Here is a 27,343-nt window from a genome sequence, read left to right as displayed (position 1 = left end):
GGCTGGTCAAGTCAGCACTCCTGCCACGCACCACCTGTGCAGCCTCACAGAGGTCTGTCTCCTACTTCATCTGGAATTCCACAGGGGAAGGACTCTGCCCTCTGTATCTATGCATAATCCAAAACAGGGGCTCCAGAAATGAGACGGGACCACCACGTGGAGGGTAGGGAAGGGGAAAGAGGAGGTGCTACATTAGCTGAGTCTTAAAGGTCAGCAAAGGTGACAGAGTTTCTATGCAAGAAATTAGTATTAAAAAATACTAAATACCATTAAGATGACAACGTTTTGCCCCTGTATCTTTTACATCCTAATAGCTAAAAGGAAACAAGTGGTGGCCCAGCCCCATGGTCATTTTCTGATGGCTTTTCATGTTCTGGGTAATAACTGTGTTAGGTTACAGAGAATTGGCAGTGAAGGCAGGATGAGACACCAAGGCACCTGGCTTCAGCCCAGCCCATCAACTGTCCGTCCACCCACGTGACTTGAGGAGGAGATGGAGCAAACAGAATTTAGACATGTTCCCCCAAATAATTTTTCTCATGTAACAGAAACATGTCAGCTGACAGGTCCGTGCCTGGGACTGATTTTTGCTGTGATAATTTTTAGACCTCTGGTTGGCAAGCACCCTGGGAACGTGCAGACTTGGGCTGAAGATCTCCCTAAGCTAAATACTGAGTTGATGCTCCATAGGTTTAAAAACAGAAAAAGTTACTTTCAAAGGACAAAAGTGACACATTTTCAAATCTACTCCCTTCGCCAAAGTTTCTAAAGGGGGCCAACCCCACAGTGGGAATGGGACACACCCCCACAGGGCAATATTTTGAGAGAAATACACCCATGCTTTTAAGATTGGGGTGGGACTGGGCTGCAGAGAGAGATGACAGAGCCAGGAGACCTGGGTTCTAGCGCGCGCTCTGGCCTTTACCTGCACAGGTCACTTCCCAGCCAGCCTGGGTTTCCTCACTTACTAAAACAGACACATTGCCCGCCCAGCCTAGGTCCCAGGTAATGAAAGGATGGTTAGAAATCACTGCACAAACAGGATCCCTGCATCCTGCGATTGGTCCCTCTGGTCATTCACTTATTTGCCAAGTAACATATCTTGAGCACCTACTATGTTTGGGTTCAGGAAATCACACAAGCAAGATAAAGTCTCTGATTTTGGGGGGCCTGTATTTAAGTGGGATATCCCAGGCCTTTGACAAACTGGTGAATTTAGAACGCTTCACCTGGCACCAGACTCAATTACTAGCTGTCTAAAGTTGGAGTTTTCCCTGGCCCACTGCACAAGTGCAGCCCTCTACAGAGCAGCTCCTTGGAGAGTGAGTGGTGAGGCTCAAGTAGGACAATGATTACCATCAGCCTAACAAATGTTATCTATTACAATTACTACACAGTCAGCCATTAAAGAACAAAAACTACAACAAAGTGAAAATAAAGTTGGAGTAAAACCTCAAATTCCTTCTTAACTACTTGGCAATTAGGATAGCATTTTATTCCAAAAATAGATTTTTATACTCTATGCAGCAAAAGGAAAGAAACTCATGGCAAAGTAAGTAGACTGTGATCTACTCAAGGCAAGTCCATGTCGTCTTCATCTCGGCATCTGCACATGGCAGAGGAGCACTACGTGTCTACTGCTGACTAAGCCACCACAGTCGGCAAGGGTGAAGGTTAGAGCAGAGCCTGCGGTGCTCCAGCGACTGTTCACACTCTCTTTAATATCCACTTGTCCTTCCACAGACTTAGAAGCTGAATCACCACAGTCAGCGGGTTCAGCAGAAGTGGTGTCACCAGAATGGAGCCCTGCACTAGGGACGAGGAGACCAAGGCGGCCTGGAGATGCAGACCCCCGTTCCCGTCGCTCCCCTTCAAGCCGGCAGCCCTCACCTCCCTCCTCCAGCTCCTCTCTTACTGTGGGGTTCTGTGCTTGATCCTTCCTGCATGTCACAGTTTAGGAGGTTCAAAAAATTTTTCGTTTCTGTGAATGAAAAATATCTGAACACATCTCAAGAAAGGACAAAGGAATAGTATTATTTGCCAGGAGGGGGTGTGTGAAGGTTGATGGTTTAAGTAACTGAAACTCTGCCATTTTTTCAATACCTTTATTGAGACATAATTCATACACAATTCACCCATTTGACGTATATACAGTGCTTTTGAGTGTGTTTAGCATTGTGTATCATGACCACAGTCAATTCTGTCACCCCCAAAAGGAACTCTGTTCCCCCCCTTCTCTCCTTCAGTGCCTGGCAACCACTAATCTGTTTCTGTCTCCATAAATCTCACTATTCTGGACTATTCCATCTCATATAAATAGAATCATGCAACAATCTTTTGTGGTCATATGTGTTATGTCTTGCCTCTTTCACTTGGCATGATGTTTTCAGCCATAGTAGAGCACATATCAGTAACTCATTCCCTTTTATTGCTAAGTAATATTCCATTGTATAGATATACCACAATTTGGGTCTGTCTGAAGAAGCTGAGTCACCACAGTCAGTGGGTTCAGAAGAAGTGGTGTCCACTTTTTTGGCTATTCTGAATGATGCTGCTGTGAGAATTCGGGTTCGAGTCTTTGTGTGGACCTATGTTTTCATGCGTTTCAGGTACTAGGTGTGGAATTGCCAGGTCATACAGTAACTACGTTTAACCTTTTGAGGAGCTGTTTTCCCAAACTGAGTTGTTCCCAACAGTCGGCAAGACTGTTTTCCAAGCAGTTTTTCCGTCTATCCCCATCAGCAGGATATGATGGTTCCAACTTCTCCACATACTAAAATTTGACACTATATACTTGGATGAGCTTGAAGTGTCTTTTGGAGCTAAATAAAAATCTATTTTAGACAACTCAAAGAAAATAGCTTATTTTTTGGTTTTTAGAAAATTTGTGATGTATAAGAACAAAAGACATCAAAGAAAAACATGGATGTGCCCCAAACTTATTATTTAAACCTTTGCACAATAAATTGTAATGTGGAAAGCAAAGAAAAATGGAGTTGACACAACTGATAATCTTATTACCTAAAGTATACTATTAATAAAGACTGATATGAAGACTGAGGATTCAATTCTACTGCACAAAGAAGTTGTCAAAGATGAATATCCAGGAAAGAAGACATCTGGGGCACAGACAGGAGTGCACACAGAAGCCCTCTCTGCTAAAGCAGGCCACGTGGCTAGTGAAAAGCCTGTGCAGAGCCCCCGACTTTCTCCTGTCTCCCCGTCATCCGCCGAGGAAGCCTGCACTGCAGCTACAGGAGAGCAGACTCCTGAGTCTGCCTGGCCCCAGAGTGACTGTGTAGACTTGCGCCCCAATGTCCCACAAGCAACCTGCAGAGCAAGCAAGGAAGACATTTTGTTATGTGAACCTCTGAGATTCAGAGTTAGCTTGTTACCGTAGCTTATCCTAGCTAAATCTACTCCTATAAATTAACATGTAGGGGAAAAGTACAACTTTCCTTTAAAAACAGAAGTAACTGGACTTCCCTGGTGGTTCAATGGTTGAGAATCTGCCTGTCAATGCAGGGGACACAGGTTCGATCCCTGGTGCTGGAAGATTCCACGTGCCACGAGGCAACTAAGCCTGTCCATCACAACAAGCTGAGCCCGGGCTCTGGAGCCCATGGTCCACAAGAGAAGCCACTACAGTGAGATGCCCGGGCATCACCACTAGAGTAGCTTCCGCTCGCTGCAACTGAAGAAGCCCGCATGCGGCAACAAAGACCTGGCACAGCCAGAAATAAACAAACAAAAACAACTGCTTTTAAAAATGGAAATAACTTGAGAAAATTAAAATGATAACCCCAGCGGGGCCACAGAAAAATAGGAATGAACTCTAACATTGCTGACAGACTTCATGGAAAAATCTGGAAACAGAACAAGGCAGATGACAGTTACTAACCTCTGACCCTGTGGGCCCACTCTGGGGAATATGACCCAACCAAATAAATTCAAAGAAAAAAGAACTTGAACAAAATGTTCATCCCAGTAATATTTATAACAGCAGAGACTGGAGAACAAGTCAAATGCTCACAAACTGAGACATCAGTGACTTGACAGAGTGGACACTACACAGCCATTATAAAAGATAAGTAAGGGAACCACTTTATATCTGAAATTGGGCATAAGCAAAAAATAAAATAGTGGACAGACCTTTATTACACACAAACATTCAAAGGCAAGGATTATATATTTTCTTCTTTGTAACCCCAGTGCTTAGCATGAAGTAGACACTCAAATATTTGCTAAATGACTGGATGTCTGACCAGAAAGTAACCATGTCGGGGTTACTTTGGAGGAGACTCTGGAGATGAAGTTGTGTGCTCCTTATTTCTGTAACATGATTTCAGTGTGTACATTTTAAGATGATATATCTGAATTAGCAAAAGGGAAACAACATTCTTCCTTCATGTAATAAAGCTAGTTTAACGTTTCAAGGGCATGGGTCATGACTTCACACAAAGAAAAACTCACTAACGGTTAACTCACCCCAGGTTTCCTCACATGAATGGGGAGGAGGCTGGAGTCATTCACAGATCTGTCCCACTCACCCTCCTGACACTTGGTTTTCCCTTCTCCACAATGTGGGGGTGCGCTAAAGGATAAGGGTCTTTGCAGTTCTAGTTTCAACCATTCCAAATGGAAAGAGGGGACAACCCATGATTACTAGAATCTCAGGAAAGGAGCTATCATCTGTGATTAAACACATTCAACAGATGTGGCTTCTTCTGTTCCCAAAATGTAAGCATCCTGTGATGATCCTCCAGGCAGTCCCACTCAACAAAGACAGGTTTTACACCTCCAAAGAACAAGTGCTCATTGATCTGCACCATGTCAACCCGGCAAGGAGCCCCAGTGACACCACAGCACGTAAAGCTGCCTGCCAAAGACTGAAGCAGTGTTATTCTAACATAACCTTAGAATGCCTTCACACAAGTGGCATCACACACACACACACACACCCTTCCTGGAAATTCGCTGCTCCTCTCTCATGTCCGGCTGGCGGTCAGGGGCGGGGAGCAAGCACAAGAGGATGCACTGGCCCATCACTGCCATGGCCTCCCCATTCACGTCAGGTGTCCTCAGCCTAACAGAGTACCTGACAACTGGCAGATGGTAACAGACACAAGAGACATGTATGACAAAGTTACAGGGAACTGGGCTATGGATTCAGGCACTTCATGTCCTCTTTATTCCTTGAAAGTCTCTGTGCAGCTCCACCTCCCCTTTGCCAGTCTTTGAGGAGCACCGCCAGAGACAGCTATTAAGCTTTTTACCTAACTTGCCGAACAGTCCTTTTCTCAGTGAGAAGCTCCCACCCAGTCGGATACTTCTTCCTTGAGCTGCAAGGTTTCCACCTCAAGAGACGTACTTAAACACTAAAGAAGAAAAGTCAGATGAGACAGAAAGACTCTTCTGGCAAAAGTCGAAGGAAAAAGTACAGAATGGGTCAGGAGGTTGCCCTTTGTTCAGACAAGAAAATGGGGGTATTCAACACGGGCAGATGTAATAAGGAAAGAGGGGGAGAGAAATGCTGACCACTGAGAGCGGGCACTTATGGGGGTGCCCTCCGAGCTCTGTTAAAGCAGGTTCCCAAGATTCGACAAAGGACATTATTAACAACACGCGTGAGTCACAGTGGCCCCAGGTCAAGCACTTCAGCTTCTTTCAAGCCCTCCACTCTGAGGCTGCCCCTTTTAGAAGCAGACTTCCTGTCACACAAAGGGCCTCTGTGGGCAGTTCCTCGGCCTCTTTTCCTGTGCAGCGGCACTTTTGGAGGCTCTTCCCCCCTTCAAAGTCTGACTGAGTGCTGAGCACTCTAGAGGGGCTACAGCTCGGCTGAAGGGGTGACACTCACCCACCCTGCAAACTAGACACAGAGAGAGAATACCACCAAAGAACATGGCACCCCTGGATGCATATGTCTAGAACTGAAAACTAGCCTCTGAAATCTGCATCAGTGATGCTTCGCAAACACACAGGGGTAACCCCTTGATGGCTTCGTCACCTCAGGCAAAAAACTCAAGAGGTCTGTGATTGGCATGGCTCATTTGCAAAATGGAAAAAAGGAATCCAATCTGCCTTAGCAGTTATGCAGATCAAATGACATTTGTCCTGGGCCTGGCACAGCGCCAGTATGGGGGCCTCCAGGGTGATGGTGACCATGGGCCATCCTCAGTCAAACAAGCCAGGCGCCATCACTGAGGCATTCTCCTTCCCAAGGGAAGCTTGAAGGACACTTGAACCTCCTCCTCAAACACAGAGCCAGGGCCTAGGGGAGAACATGCTATGGGAACAGGAGGGCTCATAATGGGCCTATGGGGCTGACACTTCAGTGGGAATTCATCAGCTGGAGAAGCAAGGAGGGGCATTCTAGGAGAGGGACCTGCATGGCAAAGAGAAGGTGGGATAAACCAGTACAGTGGAGGCTCACACAGATCCTGATGGCAAGCCCTGGGAAGTGGCTATGGCTTTTAAGGAAAGAGGAAAGAGAATTTACAAGGGCCAGGGTGCTGATGGTCATGCCATCAGCCTGAGTCACTCATTATGCTGCAAGAAGAGTGACTTCTGCTCTGTCCACCCATCAGCCTTAAAAAGTAGCACCTCCTGAAAAGAGCTTGTCATGAGAAGGCTAGGAAACCATTGACAAGACTTCACACCCATTAGAGCTCTGTCAGGAAATGAACTGTTCAAGTACTTCTCAAGCCGTGCTGTAAATATGTGCCGTTGAAATTAAAAAAAAAAAAAAAAAGTCATGTAACCACAAAAGGGTTTGGTTTTAATTTTTTAGCTATTATGCACCTAACTATGGGGACACTTTCTCAAGACACTATTTTTTTTGTTCAAATGTACAAGCTGGAGCCAAAGCATTCTGTTCTAAGGAAGGGAAGACACAGGGCCAGTGTGGACCTCAAGTGACAAACTGACAACTGAATTCTAACTTGATGATTTTATTTTTTAAAAAGTTCCCATAACCTGAAGGAGAAGGCAGTGGCACCCCACTCCAGTACTCTTGCCTGGAAAATCCCATGGACTGAGGAGCCTGGTGGGCTGCAGTCCATGGGGTCTCGAAGAGTCGGACACGACTGAACGACTTCACTTTCACTTTTCACTTTCATGCATTGGAGAAGGAAACGGCAACCCACCCCAGTGTTCTTGCCTGGAGAATCCCAGGGACGGGGGAACCTGGTGGGCTGCCATCTATGGGGTCACACAGAGTCCAACACGACTGAAGCGACTTAGCAGCAGCAGCATAACCTGAAGGACTATCCAGTAATTTGGAAAAAAGAGCAGGGAACCCACTTATCCAGCAACAATCTGAAGCTAATGAGCTAAATAAAGTTTCCCTTATGTGGGGAAGAGAGAGCAGGGCTCGTACTAGCAGTGGGTGCTATGACAGGGGCAAGCTTTAACTTCTAAGCCTCATTCTTCTCACCTGGAAATGAGCATAAATATGGCTGATCTACTTCAGGGGGAAGTAAGGAGAAATTTAAATACCACCTTATATGTGAGTGCCTGCCCACACAAGGCACTCAGCAAATGTCCCTCCCTGCTGCCTGTCCCTAGTACAACTCCTCCGGTCCCTGGATCTCGCTGGCCTTGCCCCACCCGGGGGTGCGGATATCACTTGAGCAAGCGGACATACATGCCCATTCCTCAGTTGTGTCACTGAAAACTCTAGGAACGTAAAACAAAAATCTGCAATGTTAAGCCATTTATATATGTATATACACGTGTTTTTGTGAAGTTATCTGCCTAATAAAACACTTCCAGTTACCAGTTTACAAAGCAGAAAAATGAATGGAACTTCTGTTTATGATAAAATGCCTAATTACTATGCAAGCATACCTCAGAGATCTTGCAAGTTTGGCTCCAGACCACCTCAATAAAGCAAATACTGCAATAAAGTAAGTCACACAAAGTTTTGGGCTTCCCAGTGCATGTAAAAGTTACGTTTACCCTGTAGTGTATTAAGTGTACAACATATAGCATCATGTCTAAAAAACAATGTACCTTAATCTTAAAGTCCTTTATTGCTAAAAAATACTAACCATTATCTGAGCCTTCAGTGACTTGTAATCTTTTGGCAATAGTAACATCAAAGATCAGTGATCACAGGACTTCCCTGGTGGTCCAGAGGTTAAGAGATCACCTGCTAACGCAGGGAACACAGGTTTGATCCCTGGTCCAGGAGGATCCCACATGCCACAGAGCAACTAAGCCCACGAGCCACAACTATTGAACCTGTGCACACTAGAGCCGATGCTCCCCAACAAGAGAAGCCACTGCAGCGAGAAGCCTGCAATCAGAGGAGCCCCGACTCGACGCCACTAGAGAAAGCCCACATGCAGCAATGGAGACCCAATGCAGCCATAAATTAATTTTAAAAAGGCACGCACACACACATGCATGCACACACAGAAGAACTGTAGCAAACAGAAGGCACAGGAATAAGAAAGGCCACATCTCTTCAGGTGTACTTCTATTCAAACTGTACTGGAGGACTAGCCAAAACAATAAGAAAAGTAAGAAAACAGTATAAGAATTAGAAAAGAAGAATGAAAACATTATTTGTAGAGGATACTGTTTTAGCAAGGTGGATAGACCCTAATGATAACCGTCTAGATGGACAGCCTCAACTATGCCTTAAGGGCTGTCGCGTTAAGGACAATGCTGGGGGCTCTGCGCATGTGGTTTCATTCCACAGGAAAGAAGGCATCATAATCTTTATTGTACAGAAGAAACCGAGAGTCAGAGAGGTTAAATATCTTGCTCAGAGCCACACGGCAAGTAAATGGTTAGTTTTGAAACTGAGTCTATCTGTCCCCAAAGCTTAGCCACTCCACCTGCCGCAGGATGATAGACAAACACTAGCAGCACGTGATAAGGACCATCTGCGCTCTCACAGGGGCGCATACGGTGGGTGGTCACAAGGACTGGAGTGTAATGAGGAGATTAACCTGAAGAAAGCCAGTGAAGGGCGCCTGAGCTAGGTCTGAAGTGTGCAGGAGAATGCACGGACAGTGAGCGGTATTCTGGAGAGAGAGAGAGAGGTATTCTGGAGAGAGAGAGAGAGGTTAAAAGGTATGAAAGAATGGAGAATGTGGTGGCAGGGGAGCAAACAGGGAGGAGCTGAACACAAGGCAAGACAGGTACCACTAGGCCCGGGGGCTTGAAGGTCACACTGGGAATCTGAAAAGTTATGAGAAGGGACCTGACCAAAAGCCTGTCAAAGAAAGTTCCCTTGGACAGAAAGCAGAGAACAGATCATCAAGCCTGTAGAGCTGGGCCGTCCAGTATGGCAGCCACTAGCAACTGAGGGCTTAAAATGCAGCTGGTGCAACTGGGGATTGACTTTCTTGTATCTACTTTTAATTCATTTTAATACAAATAGCCACACATGATTACCAACTACCATATTGGACGGTGCTGCTCCTAGAGGTTGGAGACTGGAGAAGGACAAAGGGTTAGGAGACCAAGAAAGAGGACTGATATTCAAGAGAAGAACAGATGAAGTTGGCATTGCTCATCTGTAAAATGGAATCCAATCTGCCTTAGCGGTTGTGCAGATCAAATGACATTTGTCCTGGGCCTGGCACAGCACCAGTATGGGGACCTCCAGGGTGATGGCGACCTGTGAATGGGGGGCAGAGGGGAACAAGGATTAAAAGTGCCTGATTTTGAGAATGGGGATACAAGTAGATGGATGGCTGAGTCCCTTTGCTGTTCACCTAAAACTATCACAACATGGTTAATCAGCTTTGTTGAAAGTGTTAGTTGCTGAATGGTGCCTGACTGTGATCCCATGGACTGTAGCCCACCAGGCTCCTTGGTCCATGGCATTTCCCAGGCAAGAATATTGGAGTGGGTTGCCATGCCCTCCTCCAGGGGATCTTCCTGACCAGGGATGGAACTTGGGTCTCCTGCATTGCAGGCAGATTCATTACTGTCTGAGCCACCAAGGAAGCTCCAATACAAAATAAAAAGTTCAAAAGGGAAAAAAAGGAAGGAGAACCCTTAAAAAAATATATTCGTGATTTTGGAGGCAAGGTAGCTGGTGGTGCCACAAAGAGAAAAAGAAAATTCAGAAGAACGGGGTTAGGGTGGAAAACACTGGCCTGGGCCTGATAAACCTGAGGTTATCAGGTTTACCGAAGCCCGCTGTGTACATACTACCATCAGCCACATTCAACTCCTGAACACAGCGTGTTCTCTCAGACCTCCTTGCCTTCGAGTATGTATTTCCCTCTGCTTCTCTCATCCACCTGACAAATCTCTCTCTCAAAACATACCACCAAACTGAGGTTTTCCCTGACCTCCCCCATTCTTCACAGCAGATAAGGTACCACTGTGAGGAGACTCCTCACCCTGGAGTTTAGAAGTCTCTTTACCTGTCTGGACTGGGGCTTCCTGGGGGCAAGAACTCAATCTGAACCATCACGGATCCCATGGCCTACCAGCACCATGCCTGACACAAACTGAGCACACAACAAACTCTGCCAAGCAGGTAAGCTGAACACATGCAGGCCTGAAACAAGTGATTCAGCCAGCCAGCATTCAGATGGACTGTCCCTCCAGGTAGTGGCCTAACAGAGGCTGGAAATAAGCAGAGAGCTGGCTCAGGTGCCTGCACAGCTATTAACAAAAGCAGTCAGGTGCTGAACAAGCAGAGTTACATAAGCCTCACATCATGACTTTTCATCATTATGACAACCTTTGCCCATCCCAAATTCAAATTCTTGAGCCTTAGAAGTCTACTGGATGTGCCGAAGATAAATTAATGCCTTAGAAGTTAACATTAAATATGCAATGATTTTGCCTCAAAAAAAAAGTGGTCCTGAGACGTCTCTGCACGGCCTTGTGGTCTTGATGTGTAACACTCCTCCTGCATCATAAGGGTCGAGAATAAAGTGAACCTGAACTGAACACCCTCAGTTGCTAAATGAACAAAATGTTCTGTTTTCCAAGTCAACAGATACTAGGTCATCAATCCATTGTGCCCTGTGCTACGTTTCCCTTTTGTGTCAGCCACAAAGAGATCACTTCATTGTCTCCATATTGCCCTGGGCTTCATTGAGTTTGCTAATCAAGCACTACTAATGTGTTAGGAATGCGAGAATCAAAGGGAATTCCAAATTGGTAAGCTCAACATTTTAGCCCTGCTAATTTCATCAATAACATCTTGTCAGATAAGCATTTTCCTGCAAAATCATTCTCCCTGATCTCCTTCAACGACTGCAGAACAAATCTCAATGTGAAACAAGATGGTATAAAATGTGTAGCACAGCCTTCACATTATCAGTAAGAAATTTTAATTACATACTATTGTGATGGCCATGGGCACACATTTCAAATTCAAGACACCTTCTGTCGGATTCTTTAAGTTATCCAAAAATAGAACATTAAGCTTGTGAGTCTACATAGAGATTCATGTCTTATGATTCATGTATGACAGTCTAATGAGGGGGAAAAAAAAAATTAGGCCAGATTCCCAGGGCTGTTGGAGATGCTAGACACCTAGTCTGTCACTTGACATCAAGGCAGAACTGAGGTGCAAACGCATTAGACCAGCTCAGTGAAACACAACTCCAGTGCCTTCAATCTCTATGGGAAGGAGACCACTGCAACCCTTTCATTCATTCACTCGTTCATTCAAATTAATGGCCCATATTTTCCATTGATACTATCCATCCCCACCCCCAACACACACACAGTCCTCTTCACCTGCCTCTAGTGCCTGGGATCTACTTGAGCTACCAGAAGTTTCTTCAACGCCTCAGAGGAGATTCTAAGGCCACACTAGAAGCAGGTCTGAAGAGAAGCCTCAAGCAGAGAAGTGAAGATGGCCCAGACAACCCAACCTCTCACACCCTCTGGGACTTCTGAGCCAAGAACAGCCTCAGGGGCTGCCTTTAAAGCCCTCCTCAGGCTGCAGCAAAGCCAGGACCCCGTATCCCCTTTCAGTATCCCCTTTCACGTCTTTAAACTCCACAAGCAGAATCGGAATTTACACTACTGTAGGCAATAGTTAGGGGCAAGGAGGAATGTCAAATATTACTTTTTACTGACTAGGGCCGTTATATATTAATTACATGTTTTGAGCGCTGAAAAATTGATGCTTTTGAACTGTGGTGTTGGAGAAGACTCTTGAGAGTCCCTTGGACTGCAAGGAGATCTAACCAGTCCATCCTGAAGGAGATCAGCCCTTGGATTTCTTTGGAAGGAATTATGCTAAAGCTGAAACTCCAGTACTTTGGCCACCTCATGTGAAGAGTTGACTCATTGGAAAAGACTCTGATGCTGGGAGGGATTGGGGGCAGGAAGAGAAGGGGACAACAGAGGATGAGATGGCTGGATGGCATCACTGACTCAATGGACGTGAGTCTCAGTGAATTTCAGGAGTTGGTGATGGACAGGGAGGCCTGGTGTGCTGCGATTCATGGGGTCACAAAGAGTCGGACACGACTGAGCGACTGAACTGAACTGATACATGTATAATTATATATATATATATATACACACACATATCAAGAAGGTCAATTACATATTAAGAAAAGGAAGCCATTTAAGATATTCTATATTTAATATGTACTAAAATGTAACAGTCCCAAAGAAAGGCAATGCCAAAGAATGCTCAGACTACCGCACAATTGCACTCATCTCACACGCTAGTAAAGTAATGCTCAAAATTCTCCAAGCCAGGCTTCGGCAATACGTGAACCATGAACTTCCTGATGTTCAAGCTGGTTTTAGAAAAGGCAGAGGAACCAGAGATCAAATTGCCAACATCCGCTGGATCATGGAAAAAGCAAGAGAGTTCCAGAAAAACATCTATTTCTGCTTTATTGACTATGCCAAAGCCTTTGACTGTGTGGATCACAATCAACTGTGGAAAATTCTGAAAGAGATGGGAATACCAGACCACCTGATCTGCCTCTTGAGAAATCTGTATGCAGGTCAGGAAGCAACAGTTAGAACTGGACATGGAACAACAGACTGGTTCCAAATAGGAAAAGGAGTACGTCAAGGCTGTATATTGTCACTCTGTTTATTTAACTTATATGCAGAGTACATCATGAGAAACGCTGGACTGGAAGAAACACAAGCTGGAATCAAGATTGCTGGGAGAAATCTCAATAACCTCAGATACGCAGATGACACCACCCTTATGGCAGAAAGTGAAGAGGAACTCAAAAGCCTCTTGATGAAAGTGAAAGTGGAGAGTGAAAAAGTTGGCTTAAAGCTCAACATTCAGAAAACGAAGATCATGGCATCCGGTCCCACCACTTCATGGGAAATAGATGGGGAAACAGTGGAAACAGTGTCAGACTTTCTTTTTCTGGGCTCCAAAATCACTGCAGATGGTGACTGCAGCCATGAAATTAAAAGACGCTTACTCCTTGGAAGGAAAGTTATGACCAACCTAGATAGCATATTGAAAAGCAGAGACAGTACTTTGCCAACAAAGGTTCGTCTAGTCAAGGCTATGGTTTTTCCTGTGGTCATGTATGGATGTGAGAGTTGGACTGTGAAGAAGGCTGAGTGCCGAAGAATTGATGCTTTTGAACTGTGATGTTGGAGAAGACTCCTGAGAGTCCCTTGGACTGCAAGGAGATCCAACCAATCCATTCTGAAGATCAGCCCTGGGATTTCTTTGGAGGGAATGATGCTAAAGCTGAAACTCCAGTACTTTGGCCTCCTCATGCGAAGAGCTGACTCACTGGAAAAGACTCTGATGCTGGGAGGGATTGGGGGCAGGAGGAGAAGGGGACGCCAGAGGATGAGATGGCTGGATGGCATCACTGACTCGATGGACGTGAGTCTGAGTGAACTCCGGGAGTTTGTGATGGACAGGGAGGCCTGGCGTGCTGCAATTCATGGAGTCACAAAGAGTTGGACACGACTGAGCGACTGAACTGAACTGAACTGAAAATGTAACAGTACATATAAAATGCGAAGTGGGGAAGAAAGGTAACTAAATTATGGGAGAAGTGAACTAAACCACTCCCTGAAGCAGGCTTCACCCTTTCTTTAACCCCCACAGTGTGGTCATTTGGCTCAGCAACTGCAAGCCACAGCTTCTTCAGGACAGTGACAAAAAGACGGCTACCAGAACACAAGGGAAGACACAGCCCTGACCCAGTACAGAAAAACAGTGCTCATGTGACTTACTTCATTCCCAGGTTTTCTAAATTAAGACAGGTATAAAGCTATCGACTACCATTTCAAGTACAGTTAAAATATTTATGAAAATGCCTATTTCCCTATAGTGTTTTTGTTTCAGAAATTCTCCGTAACATATACTCTAAATACTTCAGAAAATACAAATAAGTGCTATTCTGTAACCTCTCCAGGGCATCTTAAGGTGACTCTGGGCAGAGTGGGAGCCACATCAAGGGCTGAGAACAGTCACACACTGTTCTCAGCATGCCTCTATTTGCATCTAATTCTCATACTTGAATTTCAGAGGATCCAAATTCAATATTTAGGAGAGACTATTTTTAAATGTTTCTGGAAGGTTGTGGGTAAATTTCATCTTTATAAATTCAATCATTACCCCACTTTACTTACGATTTAATGTATTGTTTTAAAGTGTATCTATTCCCAAACCCAGTTACTCCAGGCTGAGAGGCAGCAAGACAGAGCTGTCAGTATTCCTTCCCAGGGGCCATAAAGCTCCCCTAGAGTTCAGGGTTCTCCTTTCACATCCTGAAGAATCCTCTTTTCAAAGAAGAATCATGTACTTCAGTCAATTTCTTTAAATTAATTATGATGTTATTAAGTTTGGATTTCTCATCTAGCAGAAAATCATATAATGAGGTTTTCTTATAACATTATCAATTGAGTAAGACCTAGTTTAGGGGAGAGGAAGAAAAACTATAAAATAGAGAACTCTTTGTTTTTAAGAAAAATCTCTCAGAGGGAATAATGTCAACACTGTGCTGGAGGTAATGCATTGCGCACCTATGCCAAATGGTACTCAGGGAAATTGTTGAATAAAAACTGAGTATTTGAAAATAGACTCATCAGAGGAAAAAAGCCAGCGCTGGCCAATTTACCTTGAGCCTTTATTTGCTTTATAAAGGAAAGGCCAATGGCCCAGAAATTGGGAGACCTGGGGTCCAGACTCACTCAGCCACCAACATGCCAAGTGACCTTGAACAAGTCAGCAGGGCATTTCATCTCTTGGTCTTAATTCCTTGTTTAAAAAAATAAAGGGGCCTGACTGTGACAACTTCAAGAGCTATTACAACTCTAAAGATCATGTTCCCACTTTTTAATTATGCCACCTCCTAAATAATAGAATTATATGGGTGAGCAAAACAGTAGACTAACAATGTATGGGAGGGGAGCTCATTTTTACTACTGGCATAAATCTCAGGCCTCTAAGATATGCTTCATTTTGAAGCTAGGATACTTGTTTATTATTTTCATAAATGCAGCATTAAAATTCACCTAGAATTAGGTAAGATATCACATTATGAAGACAGAAGGGTTTTGAGGAGATATTCTAAGAGCAAGGGTGAAACCTGATTAAGGTCTGAGAGAAATGTATGTTGGGTGGGGGAGGATTCTAGAAAATAGGAAATACGCAATCCTGAAAGTATTAGAAATACATACCTCACACTAGGAATGACCTAACAAGAAGACATGCTTCTCTGCGCGGCACAGACTGCACTAACGTGGCACTGTTTGGAGAATAGAGTACACCACCTTTCTAATGTTCACAGCAACAGGTAACCCAATAAATACATTCACTTAGTGATGAATCACTTAGGTACCAGGAATTAAAAAAAAAAAATCTTCTAACTAGAATTTCAGTACTGCATAAACAAAGGAAAGAGAGAGGGGGTCAATTCATTTTAATTCCAGAATATGACTTCCAAGATAAGAAACAAATATGTATGTAAAGCTGCTCAGCTACTGAAACCATAAAACTTTTACATTTTACTATCCAATAAAAATGAAAACAAAGTGTCCAGTGATAGCAATGGATAGGGACAAGGGCATAGGGTCCAGCTGAGAAGAAAATTAAGAACTAATGAGGAGAAAGATGGAGGAGGGGCCTTGGAGCAAGCCACAAGCTGATGGGATTCTGGAAAAGACAGTCATGAAACAGCAATTATAGTCAACTGGAAAAGCTAATTTGTTCATTTTCTCTCACACATCCCAGTTACATGTTTGCAGATTAGATTTGGCTGTTAAGAAAGGAAATGGCAGCATGTGATAAACATAATGCCTGACAGTAGGGGGGAAAAAACCAACGGTTTATTAACAGCTAACTCAAGTAATTCATTCAGCTACTCAGTAAGAAAAACATATAGCTAGAGGTATGCAAGCTTTCTAAAACATGCAAAAGTTTTTAATTTACTCTTTAATTATTATTTATTATTTAATCTATTTTGAAATGAAGCATGCACATATGTTCTAAAACCAGAGTAGAAATTATAAAGCATAGACCTTCATTTAGTTTCGGTCAAAATGTATTCATCAAGAAAATCAAACATTTACTCTGACATTTTCTCAAAGTGTTTTGGATAGAACACTCCACACTCTTCAGCTGATATTGAACTGCGTAAGCATTTCCATTAAGAAGCTCTAAACAAGGTGTGCTTAAAAGGTAAGAGTTCTGGTACATCAATCACTCAGAAAAAAAAAAAAGATCAATGAAAATTTTACTTTCAAAAGGTCTCTCTTAAAGGAAAAGCAGGTTCTAAATAGCACACTCACGTTTTCTTGTCAAAGGCAGGAGCTTCAACTGCATAACTTTGCAGATCCGCTTCCGTACCTGCCTCCTCCCGACCCTGCTGGTATGTCTGACCTCGGCTCCCAGCAGAATTCTCCCAGCACATTTCATCATTTCCTGTTGGCTGCTGACTCCTTGCAGCCGTGATAAGGCCATTCCCCTTCAATGCTGCATTCACCCTACAGGCACCAGGTTCCCAGACCGGTGCTGTGAGCCTGCTAGCACCATCACAGTAGAGCTTCCTTTTTTTTTTTTTTTTTCAGAAAGTAGACAGAAATCTCGGTATTCATGGAAAATCAGAGAGACGGAGAACAAAAGTCATATCACCCCCTCCTCAAATCAACTTGCATATGAACTAACTTATACTGTATGTGATCATCTTGGAATCTCTTCCTGTACTCAGGATCCTTCCACTTACAAGGGCAAAAAGACCCACTCTGTATCTCAGGAGCCATGAGTTAACGTGACAGGGATTTATGCGCATGGCATAATCTTCCATTTCCCCTACATGTAGAACGCCACTTCTCTCTGCGCCTCCACACGTTACAGCACAGCAGTGTGACAGGGGGCCATGCAGGGAAACCCGGCGCAGGCTCAGGCTGCACACAGGCAGGGGCCCCGACCTCAGCAGCACGGCTGCCTCCCAGGAACCAGGGCACTCAGACATGCAAGTGTAATCCCCTAGAAGTCAACATCAAACACAAAGCACCTTACTTCCGAGAGTTTGACAAAGAACTGAAAGTGAAGGAAGAAAAGAAAAATATAACTTGAGGTGACAAGGAAGAAGTTCTGTCTCATTTAAAAATGTATGTGCCCACAAGAACATCCTGTATAATTCTTGTGAGATAAAGAGGCGGCACGACTCTACCGAGTGACAGGGCAGAGGGGAAAGGAAGAGGTCACCAGGAACACTCTGAGCAACACTCTGATTTTTAAGCTGTTATGGGTATGATGACTTGTGAAAATCCATTGGTATACACACTTATAATTTGTGCACTTTTATGTGTACATATATATTTATACCTGAATAAAAAGTGTTTTAAAAAACCTATGCAACAACATCAAAAATATAAACACTACAGGAAAGAGAAGATTCAAAGTAATCTGTAAAAAGAGACAAAAACAAATCCTTCAAGGGCTCAGTGTCCCTAAAATATTTTCTCAGAAAATATGTAATTGACCAAAGAATATACAAGGGAAAATTATGCTAAGTGGATATACATTACTACCCATTTTCATTCAAAAATGTTAAGTTAAAAACAGACATCTAAGTCTGACCTTAGAACAGAATTGGTTAAAAATCTCTTCCCAAAATCTCATGTTTAGAAAGTCCTTAATGGAAAAACACCAATAAAGCAAAGACAATATCAACAATAGCCTCAATTATTTGACATATGATAATAATTCACACCACTCAGAAAACTACACCACCTTCCCCTCACCCTCCCCACACAACAACAACAAAAGAGAAGCACTGACTTAAAAAATTCAGTCGAAAAGTTGACAGTTATGTGACATCTCGTTTACTGATGTAAATATTCCATTTCTCCGAAGTCAACCCAACCCAGATTTCACTGTGCTCTGCAGCCGGCTGAGTTAGGTCAGTTACACCCTTACAAAGGTATGTGGCACCAGAGTAGCACCCTCTGGTCTGCGGGGAGGCTGGCCACTTCATCACGGGGTTTGCTGGGGGTCAGGCAGCATCAGGAACTGAGGGTTTAATGCCCTTCATGTCCAGTGACGGACATGAAGGCTGGACAACGCTGAGCAAGACGAAAAATGTTTCTAGAAATGATTTCAGCATACTTGACCATACCAAGATAGGCTTTCTAAAACTAATGGCAGTTGTTTCAGAGCATGTGCAGCTAAGTTTAGGCAGCATAAAACCCTGGTCACCAAAGCCCTTTTTTGGGGATATTTTCTTCCACTAAGAAGCAGTAAACACTTGAGTTTCAGCAAAGCAAGCCGACTGTGTACCTTGCCTTGCTATCAAGTAGCATGACAGAATTCTCTTCTTTGTCCCAGAGCCCCATGTAGCACTCTTGGCTAGAGGGGCAATCATAGCAAAATTTAAAAGCCTCATCCTCTTTATTTTTGTAAATCCAACAAACACTGGCTGCTCAATAAGCATTTATACAGTGCTTACTTTATGTGTAATCATGAAAATAGCCCTATGAGGGTAACTGTTGTTGTCGCTGTTCAGTCGCCCAGTCGTATCCGACTCTCTGTGACCCCATGGACTACAGCGTGCCAGACTTCCCTGTCCTTCACCATCTCCCAGAGTTTACTGAAATTCATGTCCATTGAATCAGTGATGCCATCCAACCATCTCATCCTCTGTCGCCCTTTTCTCCTTCTGCCTCATTTTCCTCCATTTTCCAGGTGGGATAACTGAGGCACAGAGAGCTTATGCTACATACCCTGTGCCCTGGAGCTGACACATGGCAGAGCAGGAATGAACCCCAGGGGTCAGCCTCCAGAGTCCATTTGTCACCCACTACACACACCGCCTCTCCATCTCGGCTTCCCCAGAGGATCAGAACTGGGTCCTGGCTACAGCTGCTGCTTAGTGCAAAGTTTATAGGAACCGAGTAAGAACACTGACAGCAGCAGGACTATGAGGTAATGAGACCAGCTCTGCAGTGTGGCCAGGGCACTCTCTCCCTCCTCACAGCTCCGGCCACCCCACACCAGCGGCTTCCTTGCAGGAGGGAAGCTCTCCCAGTCCTCTGGCAGCTCCCCCATCCTGGGGCAGGGTGCAGCTCTTTGAACTGGTGCTGGGACAGAAACACTGCTCCAGGAAAACCCACTGCTAACCTCCAGCACATGGTACCTAAACTGGTATTTCCAGTTCCAATCTCATTTGTCACCAGACTTAAAACCATTGGGCATTCATTCAACAAACATTAGCGCCAGGCACAGTGCTTAGGGCCTCGGGGCCCCATAACTGAAAAGCCGAGGTCCCTGCCCTGCATTGCTCACAGTGTATGGGCAGGACAGAAGTATAAATAACTAAAATGGCATGAGCTGATAAATGCTGGAACCAGCGTGCCTCAAGGGCTAAGGGATCAGTGTGAAGGGAGCAGCAACCCAGTGGGAAGGCTTCATGAAACAGGGAACATAAGTGGGTTATCCAAGAGCTTATCTTCAACCTACTCAAACCATGTGGATTAAAGCAGAAAAAAATTCAGAAGCAGAAAGTCCAGCAAATTAGCTGACCTCTGCCATTGTGAACAACGACATCAGCAGGGGGATTCAAGTGAACAGTCATTAACTGAGCACAGCTCACAGACATCAGGACATCTGACCATGCTACCTCTTCCACCTGATACCCCTGCTATATGACTGTCACATGCTGAAAATGGCTGCACCTGCCAAGCTCTTTTAAAAGACTCCATAACATAGGTACCTCTGCTGCTGCTGCTAAGTCGCTTCAGTCGTGTCCAACTCTGTGCGACCCCATAGATGGCAGCCCACCAGGCTCCCCCGTCTCTGGGATTCTCCAGGCAAGAACACTGGAGTGGGTTGCCATTGCCTTCTCCATAGGTACCCCTAGTCCCTTTTTATCAGAGAAAGCAATGGCACCCCACTCCAGTACTCTTACCTGGAAAATCCCATGGACAGAGGAGCCTGGTAGGCTGCAGTCCATGGGGTCGCTAAGAGTTGGACATGACTGAGCGACTTCACTTTCACTTTTCACTTTCATGCATTGGAGAAGGAAATGACAACCCACTCCAGTGTTCTTGCCTGGAGAATCCCAGGGACGGGGGAGCCTGGTGGGCTGCCGTCTATGGGGTCGCACAGAGTCCGACTCAACTGAAGCGACTTAGCAGCAGCAGCAGTCCCTTTTTATGGCAAGGAAACCACCACAGAGATGTTAATCAACTTGCCCAGGGCCACCCAGCTAACAACAGCCAGATGGGGATTCAAACTCAGGTTCACCTGACACTTTGAAGTCCATCCCCTTCCAACCACACTCATACACACACCCCTACCCCACCCCATGGAACTAGGGCTGTGAAGAAAACTAGGATATTTAGCAACAGGTCACGTCATATGCCAAAAGAATAAAATTTCTGTGATGTCAGTTTCCCCCCACTCATCAACTGGTCTGTCCTGGCTCTAATACCACACTTTGAAAAATGGTATCCGAGACATAATTCGGATACCATACCATTCAGCCATTTAAAGCATACAACTCAGTGGGTTTCAGTATATTCACAGGTATGGCTACAATCACCTGTGGCTTAGGACAGTTTCATCACCTCAAAGAGAAACCCCATACCCTTCAGCCATCACCCCTCTCCCTGCCACCCCCCACCCCCGCATGGTGCTTTCTCCTGAGGCCTAAGTGCCCACTGCCTCTCACAAGGTGACTCTTAACAAGGTTACAGGCACAGTAATTGGGTTGTTAATAGAGCAGTGCAAATACAATTCTGTGCTTCATTCCTCCCAACTGGGTTAAAGCTAACAGCTAAGCCAGGACAGAGTACCACAGCAGCTAGACAACTCCCAGGCCGAGGCAGTGGTGAGAGGTGTTGGGGGTCGGGGTGGGGGTGGTGCCTGGCGGCCACACACCACATGGGCTTCCCAGCTCATGTGTCTCTGAACTTGGCCTTGGCCGAGTGCCAGCAGGGATGGCGGAAGTCATGCAGAAGACCTAGAGCAGTCTTGCTGGTCACAAGACCTTAAACTACTAGGAATGCCCATCCCCCTATCTCTAGAAAGACAAGTACCAAGATCACACTGGCTGCCACAAGCTGAAGGTAACCAGAAAAGCATTCTGAGAAGCCCAACACATAGACTAGCAAGACTCAAGGCTCTGAGTGTGAAAAGGTGACACTCCCCCTCCCCCCGCCCCCCTCCCCCACACAGAACTCCGTTTGTCTTCTGGCTCTTCCTCTCAGCCTTCCTCCAGTGCTGGGGAAAGCTGGGAGGAGGGGGGATTACAGACAGCCTATGCATGTACCCCTCCGGAGCCCTGATTTCTGTGCTGCACTTCTCCATACAGGACATCAGGACCCGACGGTGCGCAGCACCATCAACACTCAGTGGAAAACTCCTTGGCATTTAAAAGGCAAGAGCCATCAACAGATGCAGTGTGAATGAATCACAAAAATACCACGGTGAGCAGGAAACCAGATGCGAAAGGTACATACTGCGTGTCTCATATGAAACTGTAAACCAGGCAAACTCACCTAGGGTGACAGATCAGAGTGTGCCTGGGACTGGGGACTGGGGTGCTGCCTGCACAGGGGCCTCCCTGAAGTGTTGGAAATGTCCTATGTCCTGATAAGGACAGTGGTCGCACAGGTATAGCCATCTGTCACAACCTCTAAGTGAGGGCATGCAGCTGTATGTAAAATAGTATCTCCGTAAAGAGAAAAGGCAGAGGGAAGAACAAGGAAGGGAGAAGACAGGACAGGAGAGGAGGAAGAAAGAGAGGAGGGACGGAGCCCGCTGCGCCACTTGGAAAGCACAAGTTCCTCCTGCTCCCAGCATCGGCACCAGCTGTGCAACGGCGACTGGCATTCGCCAGGGATTGGATGGCAAGGTCCTCTGGTGCAGAGGCTAAATAAAGTAAGTTCTGTGTAATGGCAACACTCAGTGTATTTTATCAGGTCTCAATCCTTAGGATAACTGATCCTCTAACACACACAAATGACTCTGAGGAGCCCGAATGGTCCACTTTCTAACCAGGTTAGCTCGGTTCTCTCTGTCATCACTGCAGTAAAAATGTGATCACACCAGTCAGCAACTCAGGAACAGCAGCACTGTGACAGGTGTCAATGGCTGTTTGACAGTCAGTAAACAAGTAAAATCTAATACGATAATTACAGGTATTCAGTTTTCTCTTTTTTTCAAATGATAAGTAAATCTTAAATTCTATAACTCTACCATGCTCATAAATAGGTTATGTAAAAACAGTCCAATCTTTTTTGTTGTCTTTTTTGGTTTGGTTTGATTTGGTTGGTTTGGTTGGGGAGAGGGTAGTGGCTATGTTCAAATCCTACTCGTCAGCCTTTCATATTGTTCGTGAACTAAGATGTAAATAGAGCCTTTACTCTTTACTCTTCTCACCTATGTACATAAAAAGGAATAAACCAATCAAAATTTCTAATGTTCTCTATCAAACAAGGTGCCAGGACAAGCTGAACTAAGTATCAGTTCTATCTTTGGTGAAGTAAAAAAAAAATTAAAACCTTTTATGTAAGCTTCTTTGCTTCTCTGGCACTTAACCAAAGGTTTTAAAAAAGGAAAAGAAAGAAAGCGAAAACAAGAAAGAAAATATGAAGCCGGACTAATTAAAGCAGACAGCCCAATTAAGAAAAACTTCAAAGCACCAATGTGATAGGGAAAAGCATGCAAATATCTTTCCTTATGCATTTTATAAAATGCCGTGAAAAGCAACACCTGGGCCTCTAACACACCATCTCGGTGGCTAAGCTGTCACGCGGCTTCCCCCACTGCCCCCGAGTCCCAGGAATGCCTTGAGCCTTCTTTGGGCAACTACCCAAAGAAGATGGTCTGAATTCAAGAGAGGCAACAAAGTTTGTGGCGAGTTTGGGGGTATTTTCAGAAATGGAGTTAGAGACACTGTGTTAAGGTTTTATTGGAGGCTTATTGGTGTGATTTTACCACTTGCTCATTTATATGGACCCCCTCTCTGCTACAGTCTTGGAGTCACAAGCTAAATAATTCATCACACTTTTCCTTAAGCTGCTTAGAGGGCAGCACGGTAGACAGACAAGCTCCCAGAACCACACAGTGTGACAAGTGGCCCGTGCCGTTGGGCCTCCAACCTAAGGCGTGAAGCAGGGGAGGCTGGGAGGAGGTGCTGGAAGACTCCCCAGGAGAAGGGACCCTGAGCCAAGTCAGGTAAGCAAGAGCTGGCTCACTCTGCACCTCTGGCTATGGCTTCCTCTTCCCCAGGGGAGTGCACAGGGCACTGGAGGACAGCTCCCAACTTCACTGACCAGCACCTTTCATCAAGGGTATGTGAACTAAAATATAGCCTGTCATATCAGTAAACAAAGGGTGTTGCAGCCATCAAGCCACCATATTACAACCACCAGATAGCAAGCCCAGAAGAAACTCAGGAAAGAAACAAGATGCCCGCCATCTACAGTCAGCTGCCTCAGCCAATCCTGACCTTACTAAATCCTCTGTGAAACAAGGTGGGGTATAAATACGTAAATAAATGAAGTCGCGATCCTAAGCACTCCGGAATGCTATCATTGCCTTCTCCTCTGTCCTTCCCCATTGTGGACCTGCGTTAGGGATCAGATCACGGGAAAGATGGAAAAGACCAAGAACTCCATGGGCCAAAAACCAAGAAACATCTGAATGCCTGTTCAAGATTTTCAATACTATACTTCAATTTGGCACATAATAAGAAGACATTAAGTGTTTAATAAATGAATGAATCTAAACCTTGTGGGCATTATTGAGTGTTATGTAAATTCAGTTTAAAAGACATGGTCTCTAACCTCTAAAACTTCCATTCTCAGTCTGAAATATGATTTTAAATATAATACAAATTACAAACTCAAAAATGTGTCTTGTTTTACAATTTTATGTTTTTATTCTACTTCTACCATTTACAATCGAAGCTACTATACTAAAGAGTCTTTTAATACCACGTGCCCAGTCATACTCTGGCATGTGTGAAGACACAGACCAGGTAACATTAGAGGCTGGTCCCCTAGAGGGCCCTCCCTAGGCTTCTGCATGGGAAAAACAGCACTGAGTGGGGTCAGGCAACAGAGAGGGGCAGAGGTGAGCAGATGCAGACCTTGGCAAGTCTGTAAGCTTCCTGTTCCTCTACCTGTAATATGAAGACAGCCTCAGTAACCACCTCAGGGCTTGGGAAGATTGAGGGGATAAGGTATACCTATGTGTTTAGCAATGGTAGCCATGGAGACCACCTCCTGATCTGGAAGCTCCAGAGGATCTAAGTCAGGGAAGGGTCAAGGGGGCCTCTCCAAGGGGTAGGGCTGAAACAAAAGAGGTGCATATTCAGGGAGCAGCAGCACAGGGTTGACCCCCAGGAAATTCAGACAGCAGGCAATCAGTAAATCAGTGACCTGGGAAATCAGTGAATCAATGCCACAACAATCCAGATGGAAACAAATTCACAATGACCACAAGGAACAAGGTATGGATACGGACAGGCTGGTTCAGAAGGTCTCATGAAAGAAGATAAAGTGAGGGGACCTTGCCAAGAGGCCGACGGGGCTGAGTACCTGAGAGTGTCCAGCCCAGCATGGCTTAAGGACACGCTGCAGGCAACCTGGCAGGAGCCACAGGGAGAAAACAAGCTGCTCAGTCTGGCAGCGGTCACTCTGCACTTGGGTTGTTGTATAGCAGAAACCAACACATCATCGTAGAGCAACAAACTGTAATGGGAGGAAAATTGCTTTCCAATGTTGGCTTCTGCCATACAACACAAATCGGCCATAATTACACATACATCACCTCCCTCAGGAGCCTCCCTCCCCTCCCCCTATCCTACCTCTCTAGGTCATCACAGAGTGCCAGGCTGGGCTCCCCTGAGGAAGAACCAAACGTATTTAAGACGAGTAACAAACCTGAACAACTCTGGCAACAACCAACATCACAACGTCTACACTGTCAAAACAACCTGGGATTCATTATATCTGTAGACTGGAAATGCTTTTCTCTTTATTTTTTTATGGAAAATGTTAAACATATAAAAAAGAGATTAGAACAACGACCCCTAGTTTCAACAATTATCAGACACATGGTCAACCTTTTAGTTCATCTGTGATCATGAAAAGTGTTAAAGGCTCACAGAAGCATGCAACTCAAATATGTCTTCACACGACCTGGTAGGTCCACAGCACGCGTCCCCATGCAGAAAGGGGCACAAAGCAAGCAGAGCAGGGGTCTTAGGCTGAAAGAACTAGCGACCCAGTGGGGAGGCAGAGCCACATAAAGTGAAAGTCTCAGCTGCTCAGCCGTGTCAGACTCTCTGAGACCCCATGGACCGTGGAATTCTCCAGACAAGAATACTGAAGTGGGTTGCCATTTCCTTCTCCAGGGGGTCATCCCAACCCAGGGATCGAACCTGGGTCTCCTACATTGCAGGCAGATTCTTTACCGTCTGAGCCACCAGGGAAGCCCAGAGCCACATAAAACATGTGTCAAATCAAGGAATAAGAATACTAAGCCTGCAAGGTGAACCTCTGCAATGACATGCCATGCTGATATCACCATACCCCAAGGGGACGCAAAGAGGACAGCACTTCACCTCAGCACGTTCTTCCCCCAAACTCATAAGCTGGTCTAACAATGTGAAAAATGCCAGGCAGACCCAAAGTGAGGACCCTTGCACACCAGGTGATCGCTGGCAACATGCTGCTGGACATGGAGCCTTGCCTGTGATCGTGAACTGCTGAGAGCCAGAAGAGACCTCCTCATGGCGAGGGTGCCCTGCCTGCTCTCCACACTCCACCCAGAGCCATGCTGGTCAGGCATCGACCCAGTCTCCTTAAGCTGTTCCCAGCTCCCCCAAGTCCTCTCCCTGCCAGCCCCCGCTCACAGCACCTCTCTTCATTCACGCAGCAATCTCTGAGGGGCTGCAGGTTACCACTAAGCTGAAAGCAATAGGAGGAGGAGGTACTACACACTACTATATAATAGTCCATTTAAAAAAACAGCAGTTTATATGTTTCTAGAGAAGGGCTGAACTGCCTTCAGAACTGAGCACCAGGAGACCTGAAGCTGCCACACTCAACGAGGGGGTGCTGGGAGCAGCAGAGCAGTATTCTACCTCTGGTCGTTCTGACCAGGAGACCATGCTTGGAACAACCAAGCCTGCGAGAGCTCATTGATGCTTTTAGACAGCTCTGTGTGTGCTTCTTTATAACAGCATGGTCCTACATTTGAAACGGGACGCAGTTCCAGAAACAAAAGCACAGACCTGGATTTTCAAACTATGAACAGTACGTGGGGGTTTCGTGCATTCTGAGCCAGATTTAAGATGACTTTTGTGGCTGCGGGCAATGCCAAAGCAAGCACCTGTGGTAGAGCAGCCGGACGCCTGCCTTCATACAGGAGCAAACATGTCGTGTGCTTGTATGTCAGCCCAAAGAACAATCTACGTGACAGACTCCTGTCCAAAATGCCCTGCAACAAAATCACTGAAAGACAGAGAGACCCAGCACTGATGTTTTTAAAACAAGCTTTAAAAAAGACGACAATCTAAAATGGTTGTGCTTGTTCTCAGTAACAACCATTTGAAAACGGATCGGACCCGCATGTTTCCCATCGATGAGGCAGTCAATCCGTCCTGAGCAACTTCATTCCTTCTGCTTACCCCCGTCCCTGAAGAGCATCTTACAACATCCTGGGCAAAACCTCCCCAGTGCTCTGAAGTGCACAACTGGGAGCTGCACGGAGCGCCGCTGCCCTCGCCCGCCCTCCACGGAGGCTCCACCCTTTAATGGCACATTAAGAAAAAGTCTGCATAGGCTTTCCCCATTTCTTTCTTTAACGCTTTCTTAAACTAGAAACTTTCCAAATATACCTTTAACTTTACACATCTGTCAGTTCTGCAGGGCGCGAGGGCAA

General features: G+C 45.3%; 1 protein-coding gene across 6 annotated transcripts in view; it reads right to left on the bottom strand.

Annotated features, from left to right (window-relative positions):
- PACSIN2 (protein kinase C and casein kinase substrate in neurons 2) overlaps positions 1–27,343 on the bottom strand; it is a 115,488-nt gene that overhangs the window by 50,829 nt on the left and 37,316 nt on the right. Inside the window, exon 1 of one of the 6 annotated variants that reach the window (XM_027540585.1) lies at positions 16,732–16,814. The exons of 4 other annotated variants lie outside the window; for them this stretch is intronic. The gene's annotated coding sequence lies outside the window, so the exon portion shown is untranslated. Of the gene's footprint in view, positions 1–16,731; positions 16,815–27,343 lie in introns of those variants that run through there. One more of the 6 variants, XM_027540580.1, reaches the window with a different exon arrangement.

Source organism: Bos indicus x Bos taurus, chromosome 5 (assembly GCF_003369695.1).
Source record: "Bos indicus x Bos taurus breed Angus x Brahman F1 hybrid chromosome 5, Bos_hybrid_MaternalHap_v2.0, whole genome shotgun sequence".
Classification (NCBI taxonomy): Eukaryota; Metazoa; Chordata; class Mammalia; order Artiodactyla; family Bovidae; genus Bos; species Bos indicus x Bos taurus.
The sequence above is the reverse complement of the archived record's forward strand: the minus strand, read 5'-3'. Positions and strand labels throughout refer to the sequence as shown.